Below are 20,431 nucleotides of genomic sequence, written 5' to 3'. Positions count from 1 at the left end.
TTCCAAAATGGCCGATTCTGGCGTTTCTCAGAAATCTGACGCCATACTTCGAAACTTTGAAAATTTGAAATACCAGAATATTCCAGCCTTCACAGTTTGACTAATTGTTCCAATAACACTGCTAATCCTTCAAAACTGCTAATTCGGAAGGTTAGCTGCTAATAATTCGAAATTGCCGAATCTGCATTTTCGTCCATTCTGTCACAAAGCCTTTTCATGGTTCCTCTTTGAATTTCAGGAGGAGACTCCTAGCTGTACAGCTACTGTAAAGCAGTTTCAATTGCCTCCTTCAGGGGAACGTTGTTGTACAAACTTTTCACACTAAGAGATATTATGGTTTCATCCGGATCTAGAGCAATGTTTTCAATTGTTTCTCTAGCCTCTTCAGTATTGGTTTCTATATTTGCTCCATCGATTTCGTCAAAACACTTTGCAAGCATTTTGTTAAGATTCTCATACCAGCTGCCTGGAAGTGATAGTACTGGTCGTAGGGGTGTCTCATCCTTGTGTACCTTAGCTAAACCGTACAAACGGGCGGGTTGCCCCCCTGTTGACCTCATCTTCGAAAATAACTGATCACTTATCTCGTCTCTTTTGTTCATGGCTAGTAATTTTTTGTTGAGTTCCTTCTCAACTTTTAGTAATACCCCATCAGTGGTTGCATCTTTTTTCACGAACTGAGCAGATTGCAACAAGGATTCCAGCTTTGATTCAAACGTTTGATTCCTCATTATGCAAAAACCAACCCCTTATCAAAAAGCACAGCCAGCAACCTATTATCTTTGAGATATTTCCTCGTTTTTTTAACGGCTTTGTCTCTTGGGGTTTGCCTTACGTTTTTTGCATATGTCTTTGCCGCTGCTTCGATTCCACATATTGTTTCACCAGATGTTTTTTGATTTTCAATTGGGAGAGGAAAATGTCAATATCCGCCAAAAAATGTGTTTTGTTAAATTTGTCTCTAATGGGATGCTTCGGGCCCGTTGATAGCACTTCATATACCCATTCAGGCAGTTCAATGTTATCAAGTACCATAACTGATTGCTCATTTCTCCCCCCAACAGTTTTATCTTGTCTCTCGGACAGTTTGTCTAACTTTTTTCTATGGTTTTCTGATGTTGTCTTTAAGCTTGCCTCAATTTGACGCCTCACGAAGCGGAAAATGGATGCCCACCACTGCTCGTCAATTTCTTTTTGCACCAGTGATCTTGCTTTCATTAGCATCTCTCCGTACCTTTTCCTGTCCTCATTTGCCCTAGAGGTTTCAGTCCTTAGTAGTTTCAATTGAAAATTATGCACAGCTTGGTCCGAAGAATCCCCTTGTCGGGGACCCTGAACTTCAAAAAATCCGGTATTAGATCGTTTTTCAGACATTTTCTCAGAAACTTCAGTCTATGTACAGATACTTGAACTTTTTTGAGGAATTTTAAATAGTGTCACACAATTTTCCAAGAAAGTTTTCTTTTTAAAATTTGTCTGAGCCAAACAGCAGGCAAAAGTACTGCGGTCATTGTTTTGCAGGCCACGAGTAATGAAACTCACAAGGCACAAAGCAAAACAAATCACACTCTTCTCACCCCTGTCTTTGAAGCGCAGACACTTCCTCTGCCTTCAGCTTCTGCTCACATCTTGCTTTCGCCTTCCTCCTTGTCCGTGAGGGCCTCTGTTGTTTGCTCCTGATATTTCCAATCAGCTCTGAAAGCCTTGTTTTTTTGTGTGCCACTACCAATCGCAGAGATTTCAGCTCAAATTCAGCACTCTGGTGCAGCTTCAAATATTCCTTGAGCTGCTCCGGGTCGTTTTGCTTGCTTTTGGAGAGTAGCCGTTTTGTAGCTGGAATAATTAGCACTCCTGTGCCGAGAAGCTGACTAAACAAGTCGGGCGTTCCTTCCCTTCTGCAATAAACGATCGCCAAAATCTTCTGCTTCTTCGACTTCAAATTGTTTGTCAGCTCCTCGACACCGATAGGCCAGGAATTGCTGTAACAAGGCTCTCGTATTGCTTTTTCTCGCATATGCTAAGGATGTTGATGCTGTGGAACAGGGAGCTAGCTGCTACAATATGAAACACTGCGGTAACTCAAATATAAATTGGCCATATTTTACGTATCGATAAAAAAAAACACTATAAAAATTCCCTATACATTGATGAAAATCATTAAAGATTTTTATATTGGCCCCTTAATATGAAAACAGTTGGAACTTTAAGCTCTTCGTTTTTTAGTTTATCACAAATTTACAAGTAAAATTGAAAAAAATTTTGCTAAAAAGTAAATTTCGAATGTTTTCGCAACTATGTGCATTGTCAGGATTTTTACAAAAAACTAATCTAAATGACGATAAAACATCAATTTACAAATGTTATTTAGAGTAAATCACATACAATTTGGTTCGAAACCATCATGATAAAAAACTAGCCAATCACATTTGACCGCTAAAATACTATTAAGATTAAAAATTTTTTAACCTCTAAAATTAATTAATTATTTTTAAATTAATTTGTCTGCAAGTTTCTGAGTCATAAATTTGATTTAGACATGTACGTTTTAATTAAAAAACCAAAAATATTTTGGGACTAAATTTTAAAAAGAAAACTTGTACAAATAATGCACAAGTAACAGAATTCATAGAGTTACTTGGTCCAGCACATGAACAACGAGAAAGTAGCACAGGAATTACTAGCAGAAACCAGATTTCCACGAGATGCTTATGAGTACGGAATTCGTCGCGATAAGGTATTGAACCTAATAAGATAATAAAAACGAACCTGTTCGGACTCTCAACGCCTTCACCAATCAAGTAGGAATTTGAAGGATATATACAACCTCGAGGCCGCGGTGGACAATCAATTTACCCCAAAAAAAAGCAATGGGGTCGAGGACACAGAAGACAACAAAACTTCCCACGCCAATCACAAAGCACAAGTGGTTAACAAAACGCATACACTGGAAAAAAAAACAAAGTAAGTGTGGAAAACAATTTGGACCGAACCACTTACAATCAGTTCTCTTGAAGGACAAATAATGCACAAATGCGCGAAAAGAATAAATTTGGCAAAAAAACTGCAGATCGACAAATTAAAAATGTAAAAGGAAATGAAGAACAAACAGAATTCGACAAAAAAACAACAAAATTGACAAAAAAGACGCAGTAGCATTCGTGGATTTCATATCCTCAAAAGAATGGGAAGAACTACCACGAGATAACTTCTCGGTAATGGGAATTGCTGAAGTACTTGAAAAAAATGCCAGCATATATCAATGATGATGATCTAAACGGACACATAGTAAATTTGAAAACAAAGACGTAAGCATTTGTTTGTTCTCGCAGACCCAGGAAGCACATGGTCTACTATCAATGAACAGACTGCTCAGCGCTTGCGAAATAACGACAGCTCACCAAGATTAAAATTTATGCCATCGGAAGATGCAGCACAAAACCTAGCATGCTACAACAGAGAAATCATATATAGAAAAAAGACAATTATTTGTCGCACTAGAATTGATGGGATAGACCGTCCAGTCAGCCCCATACTTCATAGTCGAGGACCAAAACGCAAACCTTATAGGGTGTCATCTTTTACCGCAAATCAGAATCCGATTGATACAAGACAAACCAAAGAAACATCAAATGCTAAGAATCCATGAAAACGACGGTTGAAATCCAGAAATCAAACAATAGGTAAAAAAATTTCAAACAACTCCGTGAAAGATAAAATCCCAAAAGATCAGAACGAAAGACGAAAACCAGTCCAACCACAAGAGAGAAATAAAAAACCGGACAAACTGATTGAACAAAAGCACATGGTAAAAAAGGACAAATGATCAGATGAACAATTCCTAAGCCCGATTGTAATGACAGTAAAAAACGTATCAAAAGGTGAAACTGACACTTGACTCCAAGAAGCTAAGCAAATATTTACATACAAACTACAATCAGATGCCCAATATTGAGGTTGTACTAGATAAAATTGCGCAAATAGTGAAACCAAACGAAAAAAAAAACTCTAACATCCCACTGGACCAAAGAACAGTGTAATTCTAGCCTCATCGGAGGCAAAACCACGGTGGCATACCAATTCTAGAGAGGAATTGATAGCCTAACAGAAAACCAGCAGAATTTCAGAAAGCTGTCGACCTAACACTTACAAGATGGATTGACCAGTTAACCCCTTTTATTTTTGACATTAGACTTTTGGCGGGAGCTAAAATAGGTTTAATAGACTATAAGTCAAGAAATTCAGTTAGATTAGCAATACCGCCAAGCGCGTACCATAAGGAATATGTAGTGGCGTCAGTTAACTCATTCACTTACAATCATGTGATTACTAACAATAATTCTAAACAACCAAGCCAATCAGAGACGCGCATCCTATCGATTGATCAGAAAGAGCGCGGAAAATTAAAGAAAACTAACAAGCGACTTGAATTGTCAATTGCAATTCAAAGTTTCCAAAAAATCAAAAGCGGTCAAATAAATGAAACCAAAATCATTCACTCCATCTCAAACTCTCATGACTTCACTTGCTTAACAACAAAATAAAAAAATCTGAACCCATCAACTTGAGTCAAATCAAAATATTGCGGATCTGAAAATCCCAAAAAATTGAGAAGAATAAGAAGACCTCACAAGGCCTTCAAGGATGGCTTCCTCCAAGACAGTGCACAAAATAGAGGGGAAAACTGTAAATCAACCTTCAATCAAACTTGTAGGGGAACACAGAACGAAGAAAAGTGGTTGGGGGACTCCGAATGGGACGAAAGACTACGGATAACACACCTGACTCACCACTGATACAAGCCGAAGTCAGAAACGCCAATCAACTTCTAACAAAAAAAAACACAGAAACTAAAACAGCATTTACAAAAAATTATTATTTCAGAAGAGGCAAACAAGTCTAACATATCAGCTACACCACCACAACGAGCAGAGAAAACCTACTCGCAAACAGAAGTGGAGAAATCTGAAATAAACACACAAACAGAATCGCGAGCTGAGGCACGGGAAGCCAAGAAGCAAAAAGCAAACACAACTCACAATAGAGAAACCCTAAGTGTACGAGTACTGTTTGAGCCACGTGAAGCAGACAAAAACAACAACTTCAAAACGAAGAATCACCAAAATGAGGACGTACAACTGCAGATTGAAGCAATTCATGAAGGGATCATCGCTACAGCAGACCAGAGCACCAACACGGAAACAGAAGAAGATGCGCCAATATACAGGAAGAATATCTAAAAAGGTACTAAGACTCACCATCATCGCTGCGGCCACACGGATAGACCGGAAACTAAGGCCCATTTTGAACTTCGTCCAAAACGAGACTAGAAGGCACTAAAATGCTCACACAGCCAGTACTGGTATAAATTCGCAACCGTCTTCACGTATGAGACAAAAGCCTAATAATCGACGAATGTTTTGTACTATCAACACGGGTCCGATAAACAGTACTGGAGAACATCTACCTTACCCACTCGACCTCGACCTCCGCCAACACATGTAGTTCTCACACATACACCGATCAGTGGTAAAAATTGCACAAAACTGCCGGCAATGTACGGATCAAGGCAACAACTTACAATCTGTTGTAGGAAAAACAACACCAATTCCTAAGAGAAACAGTGATTGAATCAAATTAAGAAATAAAATAGAATTTGCTGGACTTTTGAACTAAATAGGGACGCATATATCAGTTGCTATCGATAAATCGTCAAAATTTTCTACAATCAAAGTAATTTCTAACACAATGTCATACGTCGCTAATGAAGTTTATGAAAGAAATCATATCCAATAACAGCGATCTTAGGAAATAAGTATGCGATCAGGCGAAAATTTTCCTTTTTGTGAAGGAAACGACATAATTTTTTTTTTTTGCATCAGGAGGCAATCAAAGGTCAATAGAAGTAGGTAAATGCACGATTGATATATACACTAAAACTCAGACTAGGGGTAATGAGAATAGACAAAAACAGCACACGATTCAAACTAGCATCAGATGTCGCAGTACTTAAAAAAATAATTGTAATTACTCCTCACGGATTCAAAAAATTTCACTATTCGATTCGTACATGGGGAGATAAACCAACACACCTCTATCAAACATAGCACAACGGGACTGCCATATAAAATAATTTTGGAGAACGCAAATTACGCAAGTGTAGATCAGAAAAACATGATTCATATTCCTTTCCCTGCAGAAATCATGCATGACCTTGAAGGATGATCGGAAGACGACGTGGTAACCAACCGACAGCCAGAGAGAATTCCAGAACCAACCCTAGTAAACTCCTTCCTGATAAAAAAAATTGGTGGCTGAGAGGAGAGCTCGATATGATTGCAAAAATTTTCTAAGTAACAGATAACAGTTTGTTTTCAATGTTTTTGGTTCTATGTTAGTTTTTGCTTTGTTCATCTTCCCATAGGTCAAGTTAAACGAAAAATTACCCTCATTTAATTAAAAATCTCGATTTGATTTTTGTGACGTGATCAAATAACACTATATAGCTATTTATGAAGTTTGTTAGACTTGGACTTGATAGCTTACCTATAGAACACTATCAAAAGCAATTCTGCCTTGAACAAATAATTTCCTATTAATTTGAAGTTCAAAACTATCTAAATTTTTTATGTTGGTTTTAGAAGTTTCTATTCATGTTTGTTTTCTGAAGGACTGAATTAAAAAATTTTAAAAAAAAGTCCTTGAAATGCAAATAGTCGTTGACATCTGAGCACCCACTGGTAGAGATCAGCAAAGCAATCTCAGTATGCTCAGGTATGTAAGATGTTTCCTTTTTTGTTCGTTTTTGCCATTTCTTTTGAGGAATTTTAAATAACTTCAGCAGTTTCTGCAACGCTGAGCTTACAACATTCGACAAAACAAAATTTTGTTTATCTGTAGCTGAAGAAAATAAAAATCGAAAATAGTTCAACAGAGAAAAAGATAGCTCGTTGATGTGCAAGTTGCACAGATTATTTCAATCACGTTTGTAAAAACACACCTGACTCACCACTGATACAGGCCGAAGTCAGAAACGCCAGTCAACTTCTAACAAAAAAACACAGAAACTAAAAGAGCATTTACAAAAAAAAATCATTTCAGAAGAGGCAAACATGTCTAACATATCAGGTACACCACCAAAACGAGCAAAGCAAATCTACTCTCAAACAGAAGTGGAGAAATCTGAAATAAACACACAAACAGAATCGCGAGCTGAGGCACGGGAAGCCAAGAAGCAAAAACCAAACACAACTCACAATAGAGAAACCCGAAGTGTACTAGTACTGTGTAAGCCACGTGGATCCCACGCAGAGCAGACAAGAAGAACAACTTCAAAACGAGGAATCGCCAAAATGAGGACCTACAACTGCAGATTGAAGCAAGTCATGAAGGGATCATCGCTACAGTAGACCGGAGCACCAACAAGGAAACAGAAGAAGATACGCCATTATACAGGAAGAACCTCTAAAAAGGTACCAGGACTCATCTTCATTGCCGCGGCCACACGGATAGACAGGAACCTAAGGCCCATTTTGAACTTTGTCCAAAAACGAGACTGGAAGGCACTAAAATGCTCACACAGCCAGCAGTACTGGTGTAAATTCGCAACTGTCTTCACGTACGGGACAAAAGCATAATAACCGACGAATGTTTTGTATCAGGAGGCAATCAAAGGTCAATAGAAGTAGGTAAATGCACGATTGATATATACACTAAAACTCAGACTAGGGGTAATGAGAATAGACAAAAACAGCACACCATTCAAACTAGCATCAGATGTCGCAGTACTTAAAAAAATAATTGTAATTACTCCTCACGGATTCAAAAAATTTCACTATTCGATTCGTACATGGGGAGATAAACCAACACACCTCTATCAAACATAGCACAACGGGACTGCCATATAAAATAATTTTGGAGAACGCAAATTACGCAAGTGTAGATCAGAAAAACATGATTCATATTCCTTTCCCTGCAGTAATCATGCATGACCTTGAAGGATGATCGGAAGACGACGTGGTAACCAACCGACAGCCAGAGAGAATTCCAGAACCAACCCTAGTAAACTCCTTCCTGATAAAAAAAATTGGTGGCTGAGAGGAGAGCCCGATATGATTGCAAAAATTTTCTAAGTAACAGATAACAGTTTGTTTTCAATGTTTTTGGTTCTATGTTAGTTTTTGCTTTGTTCATCTTCCCATAGGTCAAGTTAAACGAAAAATTACCCTCATTTAATTAAAAATCTCGATTTGATTTTTGTGACGTGATCAAATAACACTATATAGCTATTTATGAAGTTTGTTAGACTTGGACTTGATAGCTTACCTATAGAACACTATCAAAAGCAATTCTGCCTTGAACAAATAATTTCCTATTAATTTGAAGTTCAAAACTATCTAAATTTTTTATGTTGGTTTTAGAAGTTTCTATTCATGTTTGTTTTCTGAAGGACTGAATTAAAAATTTTTAAAAAAAAGTCCTTGAAATGCAAATAGTCGTTGACATCTGAGCACCCACTGGTAGAGATCAGCAAAGCAATCTCAGTATGCTCAGGTATGTAAGATGTTTCCTTTTTTGTTCGTTTTTGCCATTTCTTTTGAGGAATTTTAAATAACTTCAGCAGTTTCTGCAACGCTGAGCTTACAACATTCGACAAAACAAAATTTTGTTTATCTGTAGCTGAAGAAAATAAAAATCGAAAATAGTTCAACAGAGAAAAAGATAGCTCGTTGATGTGCAAGTTGCACAGATTATTTCAATCACGTTTGTAAAAACACACCTGACTCACCACTGATACAGGCTGAAGTCAGAAACGCCAGTCAACTTCTAACAAAAAAACACAGAAACTAAAAGAGCATTTACAAAAAAAAATCATTTCAGAAGAGGCAAACATGTCTAACATATCAGGTACACCACCAAAACGAGCAAAGCAAATCTACTCTCAAACAGAAGTGGAGAAATCTGAAATAAACACACAAACAGAATCGCGAGCTGAGGCACGGGAAGCCAAGAAGAAAAAACCAAACACAACTCACAATAGAGAAACCCGAAGTGTACTAGTACTGTGTAAGCCACGTGGATCCCACGCAGAGCAGACAAGAAGAACAACTTCAAAACGAGGAATCGCCAAAATGAGGACCTACAACTGCAGATTGAAGCAAGTCATGAAGGGATCATCGCTACAGTAGACCGGAGCACCAACAAGGAAACAGAAGAAGATACGCCATTATACAGGAAGAACCTCTAAAAAGGTACCAGGACTCATCTTCATTGCCGCGGCCACACGGATAGACAGGAACCTAAGGCCCATTTTGAACTTTGTCCAAAAACGAGACTGGAAGGCACTAAAATGCTCACACAGCCAGCAGTACTGGTGTAAATTCGCAACTGTCTTCACGTACGGGACAAAAGCATAATAACCGACGAATGTTTTGTACTATCAACACGGGTCCGATAAACAGTACTGGAGAACATCTAGCTTACCCACTCGACCTCGACCTCTGCCAACACATATAGTTCTCACAAATACACCGATCAGTGGTACAAATGGCACAAAACTGCCAAAAATATACGGATCAAGGCAACAAATTACAATCTGTTACAGGAAAAACAACACCAAATCCAAAGGCAACCAATGGTAGAAGCAAATTAAGAAAAAATAAATTTTTTGCTGGATTTTTGAACTAAATAGGGACGCATATATCAGTTGCTATCGAGAGTTCGTCAAAATGTTCTACAGCTAAAGTAGTTTCTAACACAACGTCATACGTCGCTAATGAAGTTTTTGAAAGAAAACATATCAAATAACAGCGTTCTTAGGAAAAAAGGATGCGATCAGGCGAAAATTTTTAGGGCAAAAAAGTTCCTTTTATTGTAAAGGAAACGACATAAAAAAACCGCACCAGTTGACAATCAAAGGTCAATAGGAGTAGGTGAAAGCACGACTGATACAAATACTAAAACTCAGACTAAGCGTAATGAGAATAGACAAAAACAGCACACCATTCAAACTAGCATCAGATGTCGCAGTACTCATAAAAACAATTGTAATTACTCCTCACGGATTCACAAAATTTCACTATTCGAGACACACATGGGGAGATAAACCAACACACCTCTATCAAATATAGCACAACGGGACTGCCATATAAAATAGTTTTGGAAAATGCAAATTACGCAAGTGTAGATCAGAAAAACTTGATTCATATTCCTTTCCCTGCAGAAGTCATGCATGATCTTGAACGATGATCGGAAGACGACGTGGTAACCAACCGACAGCCAGAGAGGATTCCAGAACCAACCATAGTAAATTTTTTCCTGATAAAAATAATTTGGTGGCTGAGAGGAGAGCTCGTTATGATTGCAAAATTTTTCTAAGTAACAGATAACAGTTTATTTTCATTGTTTTTGCTTCTATGTTAGTTTTTGCTTTGTTCATCTTCCCATAGGTCAAGTTAAACGAAACCATACCCTCTTTTAATTAAAAATCCCGATTTGATTTTTGTGACGTAATCAATTACCACTATTTAGCTGTTTATGAAGTTTATTAGACTTGGACTTGATAGCTTACCTATAGAACACTATCAAAAGCAATTCTGCATTGAACAAAAAATTTCTATTAATTTGAAGTTCAAAATTATCTGAAATTTTTCTGTTGGTTTTAGAAGTTTCTATTCATGTTTGTTTTCTGAAGGACTAAATTAAAACTTTTAAAAAAATAGTCGTTGAGATGCAAATAGTCGTTGACATCTGAGCACCTACTGGTAAAAATCAGCAAAGCAATCTCAGTATGCTCAGATATCCAAGATGTTTCCTTCTTCTGTTCGTTTTTGCCATTTCTTATGAGGAATTTTAAATAACTTCAGCAGTTTGTGCAACGCTGAGCTTACAACATTTGACAAAACAAAATTATGCTTATCTGTAGCTGAGGAAAGTAAAAATCAACAATATTTTAACAAGGAAAAAAGACAGCTCGGTGATGTGCAAGTTGCACAGATTGTTTCAATCATGTTTGCAAAAACACACCTGACTCACCACTGATACAGGCCGAAGTCAGAAACGCCATTCAACTTCTAACAAAAAAAACACAAAAAATAAAAGAGCATTTACAAAAGTAGTCATTTCAGAAGAGGCAAACATGTCTAAAATATCGGCTACACCACCAAAACGAGCAAAGAAAATCTAGTCTCAAACAGAAGTGGAGAAATCTGAAATAAGCACACAAACAGAATCGCAAGCTGAGGCACGGGAAGCCAACAAGCAGAAAGCAAACACAACTCACAATAGAGAAACCCGAAGTGTACGAGTACTGTGTAAGCCACGTGGATCCCACGCAGAGCAGACAAGAGGAACAACTTCAAAAAGAGGAATCAGCAAAAATGAGGACGTACAACTGCAGATTGAAGCAAGTCATGAAGGACTCATCGCTACAGTAGACCAGAGCACCAACAAGGAAACAGAAGAAGATACGCCATTATACAGGAAGAATCTCTAAAAAAAGGTACTAGGACTCATCTTCATTGCCGCGGCCACACGGATAGACCGGAACCTAAGGCCCATTTTATAATTTGTCCAAAAACGAGACTGGAAGGCACTAAAATGCTCACACAGCCAGTACTGGTATAAATTCGCAACCGTCTTCACGTACGAGACAAAAGCATAATAATCGACGAATGTTTTGTACTATAACACAGGTCCGATAAACAGTACTGGAGAACATCTACCTTACCCACTCGACCTCGACCTCTGCCAACACATATAGTTCTCACACATACACCGATCAGTGGTACAAATGGCACAAAACTGCCGACAATGTACGGATCAAGGCAACAACTTACAATCTGTTTTAGGAAAAACAACACCAATTCCAAAGGGAAGCAGTGGTTGAACCAAATTAAGAAATAAAATTGAATTTGCTGGACTTTTGAACTAAATAGGGACGCATATATCAGTTGCTATCAATAAATCGTCAAAATGTTCTACAGCTAAAGTAGTTTCTAACACAACGTCATACGTCGCTAATGAAGTTTATGAAAAAAAAAACAAATCAAATAACAGCGTTCTTAGGAAATAAGGATGCGATCAAGCGAAAACTTTTAGTGCAAAAAACTTCTTTTTTTTTGTAAAGGAAACGACATAAAAATTTTTTTTGCACCAGTTGACAATCAAAGGTCAATAGGAGTAGGTAAAAGTTCGGCTGATACAAACTCAGACTATTGGTAATGAGAATAGACAAAAACAGCACACCATTCAAGCTAGCATCAGATGTCGCAGTAATTATAAAAGCAGTTGTAATTACTCCTCGCGGATTCACAAAGTTTCACTATTCGAGGCACACATGGGGAGATAAACCAACACACCTCTATCAAACATAGCAACAACGAGATTGCCATATAAAATAATTTTGGAGAATGCAAATTACGCAAGTGTAGATCAGAAAAGCTTGATGCACATTCCTCTCCCTGCAGAAATCATGCATGACCTTGATTGATGATCGCAAGACTTCGTGGTAACCAAGCGACAGCCAGAGAGAATTCCAGAACCAACCCTAGTAAACTCCTTCTTGATAAAAAAAGAAATTTCCAGGAAACAAGCGTGAAAACTAGACGGGCATTAGCCATTGAACGGGAAAAACTAAATCTAAAACATAAGCGAACTCAAGGGCAAATCAACCAAAACATCGAAAGCGAATAGAAAAGTAGGCATAAAAATTTATAAGACTAATCACAAAAATAAAAACCCAAAATGATTTAAGCAGAAACTGAAGATAAGCAATAATAAAAATCTGCCAAACACACCACACACAGCATGGGTTTAAACATTAGGAAAACAACCACATTTACCTAGAACTAGTGGATTTTTTCCCTTCTAAACGCACAAATCTATGGATTGTGCAGGATCTCACGGCTAATTGGCTAAGTTGCATACAACTCTGAACGGAGAACAGGACCTTGTTTGTGTTTTTGAGACATCAAACAACCAAAAGCGTCACAACACGCAATGTTCAAAGAGAAATCGGCAACCGTTATGCCGAAAAAGCTCACAAGAAGAGAAAAACGAGGACAAACAACACAGGTCAGCCCAAAAAACGCAAGATAAAACCAACCGGAAAAAAACACTTGGTGAGCCGACTCAGAAAATGAACAAAAGAATGCGCCGCTTCCAAACGTAAAAAAAAACCGTTTAACGCTAAGGAAACTACCAAAAAATTGACATCAGAGACGTCAGCTTCAGCAGGAGAAGAATGGTTTCCGACTTCAGATAACAACGCGCCTTAACCCAAAAGGCCTAACCAACAGAGAACCCCATCGTCACCAAGAGCGACAGAGTCAACAGAAAAATCGACAAGTTCCAGACAATCAGCTCTAACAGGGGCGTTTGGTAATTCAATTGCAATAAGTATCATCGAGGACACTCATGAGAAATGTCGAATGAAGAAACAAAAGTATCAAAAAATTGATGCAAGATATGGGGTTCAACGATAAATTGCCAGAATACCTGGCATGCTACAATTTTCTTGACGCCATCAAACCGAATCCAAAAGGCAAAGCAATAGACGTAGTCATTTTAATATGCCAAATTAACAGCCCTTATACCGACTCACAGTCAAACCAACGCGATGTATTTTTCGTAATGGACACACAAAATCAGAAGATAACAAGTAACAACGCGAAAGAGACTGGCTACCCTTCGGAGGAACATGCGAAAATTCAAGAAGTCGATGAGGAGAAAAAGACGCAAAAGGAGACGGAGGGAAATAACACAACTCAACTTTCAGTGAAAGAATAAAAACAGCGATACATCAGTCCTAAGGGGACTCAAAACTCAGTTAGGCCAGTCTTCCAGGGACTTAAAAATTCCAGTCCTCCAGGGACCTAAAAATCATTGAATTTCAATTTTCCCTAGGGGGAATGTCATCCGGTCCGGAATAGCAAACTTGATAAATGATTGTTATTAACATTTATGTTCATTCATTTTTGTCAAATGACCTCTTGTCTGTCAAGACAAAGTGTTTGCGTTAGAAGCGCTGAACTCGAATTAACAGTTCAATACTCAGTTGTCTTATTCACGCTGCGACAAATTGCTCTTGTATTCCAACCCGTTCGACGTCGGTATTTAAGCACAGATTATACCCTGCGGTATGATAAAGACATTGAACAAACAATAATTGGGTTGCACAAGTATTCGACGATTGAATTGATTTGTTGAACGGTAGTTGATTTTTTGTAACAGAGAGATTGACAGATTTTATTTGGCTAAGTTGGCAAACGAATGGCTATTAGGCTACAAGAAATCAATCGTTATCCACATGGAATTTATAACACATGCAATTAACTATTCGATAGAGTTTTTCACAATTAGGCTTTTTTGGCTAATAGTTTGGTGGCTGAGAGGAGAGCTCGTTATGATTGCAAAAATTTTCTAAGTAACAGATAACAGTTTGTTTTCAATGTTTTTGCTTCTATGTTAGTTTTTGCTTTGATCATCTTCCCATAGGTCAAGTTAAACGAAAACTTACCCCTCTTTTAATTAAAAATCCCGAGTTGATTTTTGTGACGTGATGAATTAACAATATTTAGCTGTTGGAGAACTTTATTAGACTTGGACTTGATAGCTTATCTATAGAACACTATCTGCATTGTAAAAAAAATTTCTATTAATTTGAAGTTCAAAATTATCTGAAATTTTTATGTTGGTTTTAGAAGTTTCTTTTCATGTTTGTTTTCTGAAGGACTGAACTGAAAATTTAAAAAAAATTGTAATTGAGATGCAAGTCGTTGACATCTGAGCACCCACTGGTAAAGATTAGCAAAGCAATCTCAGTATGCTCAGATATCCAAGGTGTTTCCATTTTTTGTTCGTTTTTGCCATTTCTTTTGAGGAATTTTAGATAACTTCAGCAGTTTTTGCAACGCTGAGCTTACAAAATTTGACAAAACAAAATTTTGCTTATCTGTAGTTGAAGAAAGTAAAAATCAACAATAACTCAACAAGGAACAAAGATAGCTCATTGATCTGCAAGTTGCACAAGTTGTTTCAATCACGTTCGCAAAAAACTACAACAATGTTTGACAACATTGTTTTCAAAAAACGGCAACATTGAACAGTGTTTTCAATAAATTGATGATAAAAAATATAGATATTTATTTTTCATATAGCCAACGTTTTTCAATCTAACTTACTCACTAAAACTCAAAACCTTCCAACCGTTATTTTTTCAACACTGTGAAACTGCGAACACTTGCTAAAAAATTTTCATTTTCGTTCGAATTAAAAAATTGTTATATCTCTCAACTCATTTTGGTGATAATTTGTGGTGCCTGATTTATAAGTGTTGAGATGAATAGGCTCCTACCGTGGAAAAATTTAAGTATAACGCTATGATGCCAAACTCAGCACTAGATAATTTGGTGTTTCTAGGTGTAAAGAAAACAAAAAACAAATCTAACAATAAAAGAAAACAAAAGAGCAAAAGAAAAACAAAGAGAGTGTCCTCTATGCGGAATCAGCTTACAATTCACAATATTTACAGTTTGATATTGTGATGAAATAAAATTGCTTACAAATATTTTTCAGTGGTTTATTTTTTTTGGGGGAGTTTTTACAAACAGTAAGCTGAATAGACACAAAACAAATTTTATTGAACTGAGTTCACCTTTCTGTGACACTGATACTGATGCTTCGTTTTGAACAAAAACAAACAGAAACACTTTGTACGGAAAGTAATCTATTGTTGTCGTTTCCACTAACACAAAATTTTTGATCGTTGAGCCAACAAAAAATCGTTTGCAAATATTCTCCTTCGGTTTATTTTTTTGGGGTATTTTTATAAAAACGGTACCTGAATAGAACACAAAACAAATTTTGCAAGCATTCTTTTTTTGGGGGCCATTTTTACAAAAACGGTAAGCTGAACAGAACACCAAACAAATTTTGTTGAACTGCGTTCACCTTTCTGTGACACTGATATTGATGCTTCGTTTTGATCAAAAACAATCCAAAAAAGTTTGTACAGAAAGTAACCTATAGTTGTCAGTTCCACTAACCCTTAATTTTTGATCGTTAGGCCAACAAATAAAAGAACAATTGTGGTTTTTTCTATTTCCAAAGGATCTAGGAAAAACTCTCTACCTTGTATAAGTATAGTCTGTTTCTCTTATTTCCCAACATGCAAGACTGAGTTATTTTGTCAACTACTCGATGGGTTTATTACAATTAGGCATATTTTTGGCTTATAATTTGGTGGCTGTGAGGAGATCGAACTCATTATGGTTGCCAATTTTTCTAAGTAATATATAACGTTTTTTTCTGTTATTTTGCTTCCATACTAGTTTTTGTTTCCGTTTTCATCTCCCCATAAGTCGAGTTAAGAGGAAACTCTCCCCTCTACTTATTAAAAGTCGTCATTCATTTCTGTTACCTGATCAGTTGATAGTAGTTTATTTTTAGGGCCTTTTATAGACTTGAATTTGATAGCTGAGCTGTAAAACAAAATCAAAAGCGTTTCAGCGTTGAACAAAAAATTTCTATTAAGTTGAAGCTCAAATTATCTGAATTTTTTTGTTTTAGAAGTTCTAGTCATGTTGATTTTCTAAAGTCTACAATTGCATGTTTAAAAAAATTAGTCTATTGATTTGCAAGTTGTTAATATCTAAGCACTCACTGGTAACAGTCTGCAAAACAATCTCAAAATACTCAGAATACCAAATGTGTTGCCATTTTTTTCCGTTTTTTGCTGTTTCTTCTTTTGAGGAAGTTTAAAAAATTTTAGGAAGATTCTGCAAACGATGGACTTACAACATTTCAAAAAAAATAATTTGCTTTCGTTCGATTGATGAGAGTTTTAGTCAACAATAATGCAACAAGGAACAAAGAAGCTGATTGCTGTGCAAGTTACACAGATTGTTCCAATCACATTTGTAAAAACATAAGGCATTTTTTCGATTTTTAATTCAAATTATTGTGGTTTTTATTGCGCGGGGTAAGAGGAGAATTATAAAAACACGTAAAAAGGTTGTGAATTAAAAAAAGTTGACAATCATGTGTTTAAAAATTTGATGAAAATAATAAGAGAAAAAATGTATATATATTTTCATATAATGATCGTTACTCAATCTAACTTACTAATCAAAACTTAAAACTTTCAAACAAATTTTTTCTCAGCACTACGGACAAGTTTGTAAAGTTTTTCAATTACATTCAAATCACGACAGTTTCAAATGTTATATCACTCAATTCATTCCGGTGAATATTTGTGGTACCTGAATTTGTATGGAAAAAACAGCACAAGAAATTCAAACACACTCGAATACAAAACTCGTTCCCATTTTTATAAAGCTCGGAACAAAAAATAAAAGCTTTTTACCACTCGTAAGTCGAGACTACCGAGACTACTGACAAACTAATTTTGAGATTGATAGGCTGACACGGTACAATAACTGTGAGTATTATAATATGATGCCAAATTGAAAACTTTTGGTGCACAATTTGGTTATGTATATCTAGAGAAAACAAAAACAAATCGAACGATCAACCAAAAACCACAGAACAAAAGAAGAACAAAGAGAGCGTCCTTGTTGAGGAATCTCCTTACACTTCACAAAATACACAGTTTGGCCTCGTAACAAAAAAAATTGTTTGCCTTTATTCTTCATCGGTTTAATTTTTTTTTTTGGGGAATTTCAACAAAAACGATGAAATCGAATAAAACACTAAGCAAATTTCGCTGAACTGCGATCAAAAACAACCAACAAAATTTGACACGGAAATTAATCTATAGTTGTCTGTTCCATTAACCCATAATTTTTCTTATCGTTTAGCTAACAAATTTTAATAACAATTGTGGTTTTGCGATTCCCAGAGAATCTAGGAAAGTGTGTCTAGCCTGTCTAAAATTAGTCAATTTTTTTTCATTTCCCGACATTCAAGACTGAGTTATTTCGTTGAGCGAAACTCTTTTATTTTTTCAACTCAAGGCCGTTTTTTTTTCTAGAACATTCAAGTGGAACCACTAGTGCAGCAGCAACCGGTCAGAATCCGGTAGTCTTAAAGCTAGAGGTCAACGGAGAGCGCGTCCTCGCACACTATCATTGCCCTGAGGTTGGGTCGATTTCACAATTTGCCTCCTACCAAACAATGTGCCAAAAAATATGAGAACATAATGTGAGCGCAGCATTACATTTCAAACGTTGGTAGGACAAACACAGTCCCAATATAAGTCGAGCATAGTGAACATACATAATGAAAATGATTTTCTCAGTTTTTTTTTGTCATACGCATTCGATTATCTTTTTTTTGCTCCAAAAATTTGAAACAATCGAAAACTATCCTGTTTGGGTCTGGAAGAACAATTTTTGTCGAATCACACAAAAAATTCAATGTGACTTTTCAAAACTACAGTAATTTGGCTGCAAAGTTAAAGCAAGTCACATAAGAAAGTCAAAAATGGAAAACTATAATGCAATCATGTAGCGGTTCAAGCATTATAGCAATGCGTTTTTGCACTTCACTCAAGAGGTTCTCATTTCTGTGAAAAAATACGCAATTAACAAAACACACTCACAATACTGTGAAACATTTTTTTTTCGATGATTTTTAGCGCGAGCGTGCCGTGGGACCTCCACTCCCTCAATTCTGATTGCCAGAGATTTCTTAGGGTTGTCACTTTTGGTTTTATTTTACGACAGTCAATTTTGGATAATCAATCACAAGATTATTGAAAGAGCCTTTAGAAAAAACTTGATCATGCTTTTTGACCTGCTTTTTTGAAAACAATTGCTTGCTGCGTGAAAACTTTCGCAATTTAGAGTTTTTTTACACTAAAATCGCTCACAAAATCAAGAAAAAAGCAACAAACAACAGGCCGGCTAACAGGTCGGTGAAATCAAGTATGCCTGCTACCAACATAAATTTAAGAAAATCCTTTCAAATTTTGAGATTGACAGCCTACTCTGTTAAAAAAGTTAGTTTTTTGGAAAAAAAATGCAAACAACCAACAATAGTTTGAATGTTTTTTAACGCTGTTTTAAGATGAAAATTTATACAAAAAGAAGCATTTTAATAATTAATTGAAATTTTGATTCAATGAGTTTACAAACGGTTTCAAATGATAGCCTTGCAATAGCTCTGAAAAAAAAACTGAAAAAATCATAAATGTTTTTCCCATAAAGTCACATTATTTGATTGTCTAAGCACATCCAATTTTTGTCAAAAAAAGTCCAAATAAAGCCCAAAAAAACAAATCTTGCTTTGCGTTTAGCTTTATCTATCAAATTTTGATCGAACACATTTTAACATAAGACGAGCACAGTAAACATAGTTTTTTCGAAAGCTTATTTTTTAAACACTTTTTCAATCGAGCAAACTTGATCCAACTTTTATTCTTCGAGAAAATTAAGACAACTGCATCCAAAACTTTTAATCGATTATATGCATGATATTTTCCAAGAGATTAAAATCTCTTACAATCTAATTTATAGTCGTTGTTACGGAATCCGCTAAAAGTTCACAAAAAACACAGTTTGGATCCGTAATGTTGAGTTTAGCTGAGCTGAGCAAAACCATCTACAACTTCAGTTGAGATGGTTAGTGCAGACCAAAATTTGGCAACGGAAGTCGAAGCGTATTATTTTCGACGTACAGTTTTGAAAAAGTTTATCCGACAAATATTAAATTTCTGAAATAAATTTGACCTTCAATTTTAAACTAAATCGGAATGCTTCTCTAAAGTTTCACAGTTGCTCTCAAAAATTGCATGCCAAATTGTTGTTGTATTCCAAAAAAGTTTTTCAATTGTGCTTTTGAAATGAGGAAAAAATGAAATTCTCCGAAAAAAGCGCAATCAGTTTGCAGAGCTCTTTTGTCAGTTCAAATGCAGTTTTGAAAGTTCGATTGCAGTGTGAACGCCATTTCACTGTCTCGAGGTGAGAATTATTTCAAAAATTTAAGACGTTGGATATATTTGTTAAAAACTACAGCACAATATTTCAAAAAGAAAAAAATGAAAAACAAGAATAACCGGTTTAAGCGCAAGTAGTACAGATCGAAGTTTTAGACCACTTTCACAGACATCTATTTTTAAAAATTCGTTCTGTTGTTGAAGTGATATGATATGATGAGAGGAAAGATAATTAAGGTTAAAACTTTCACGACTAGAAATGTAATCAAAATCCACAATCAAAAATTGTCTTCAAAAATAGAAAATAATAAGTAGAATTGACATTTTCGGATAATTTTTTGCAAAAACTGTATGAAAATTTTTTTCTATTGTTATGGAAATGCAGTATGAAGATTGAAAAATTTGCTTTCCAGGAGTAAAATAATACACTAACCGAATTTATTTTCAAAATCGTTTGACCAATTTTTCTCTAATAAATGCTACTCACCTCACTCGTTTTACTTGATCAAAATTAGAGCAAAAAGCAAAAAACGTCAA

Source organism: Symsagittifera roscoffensis, chromosome 9 (assembly GCF_963678635.1).
Source record: "Symsagittifera roscoffensis chromosome 9, txSymRosc1.1, whole genome shotgun sequence".
NCBI lineage: Eukaryota > Metazoa > Xenacoelomorpha > Acoela > Convolutidae > Symsagittifera > Symsagittifera roscoffensis.
Note: the sequence above shows the minus strand (reverse complement) of the source record.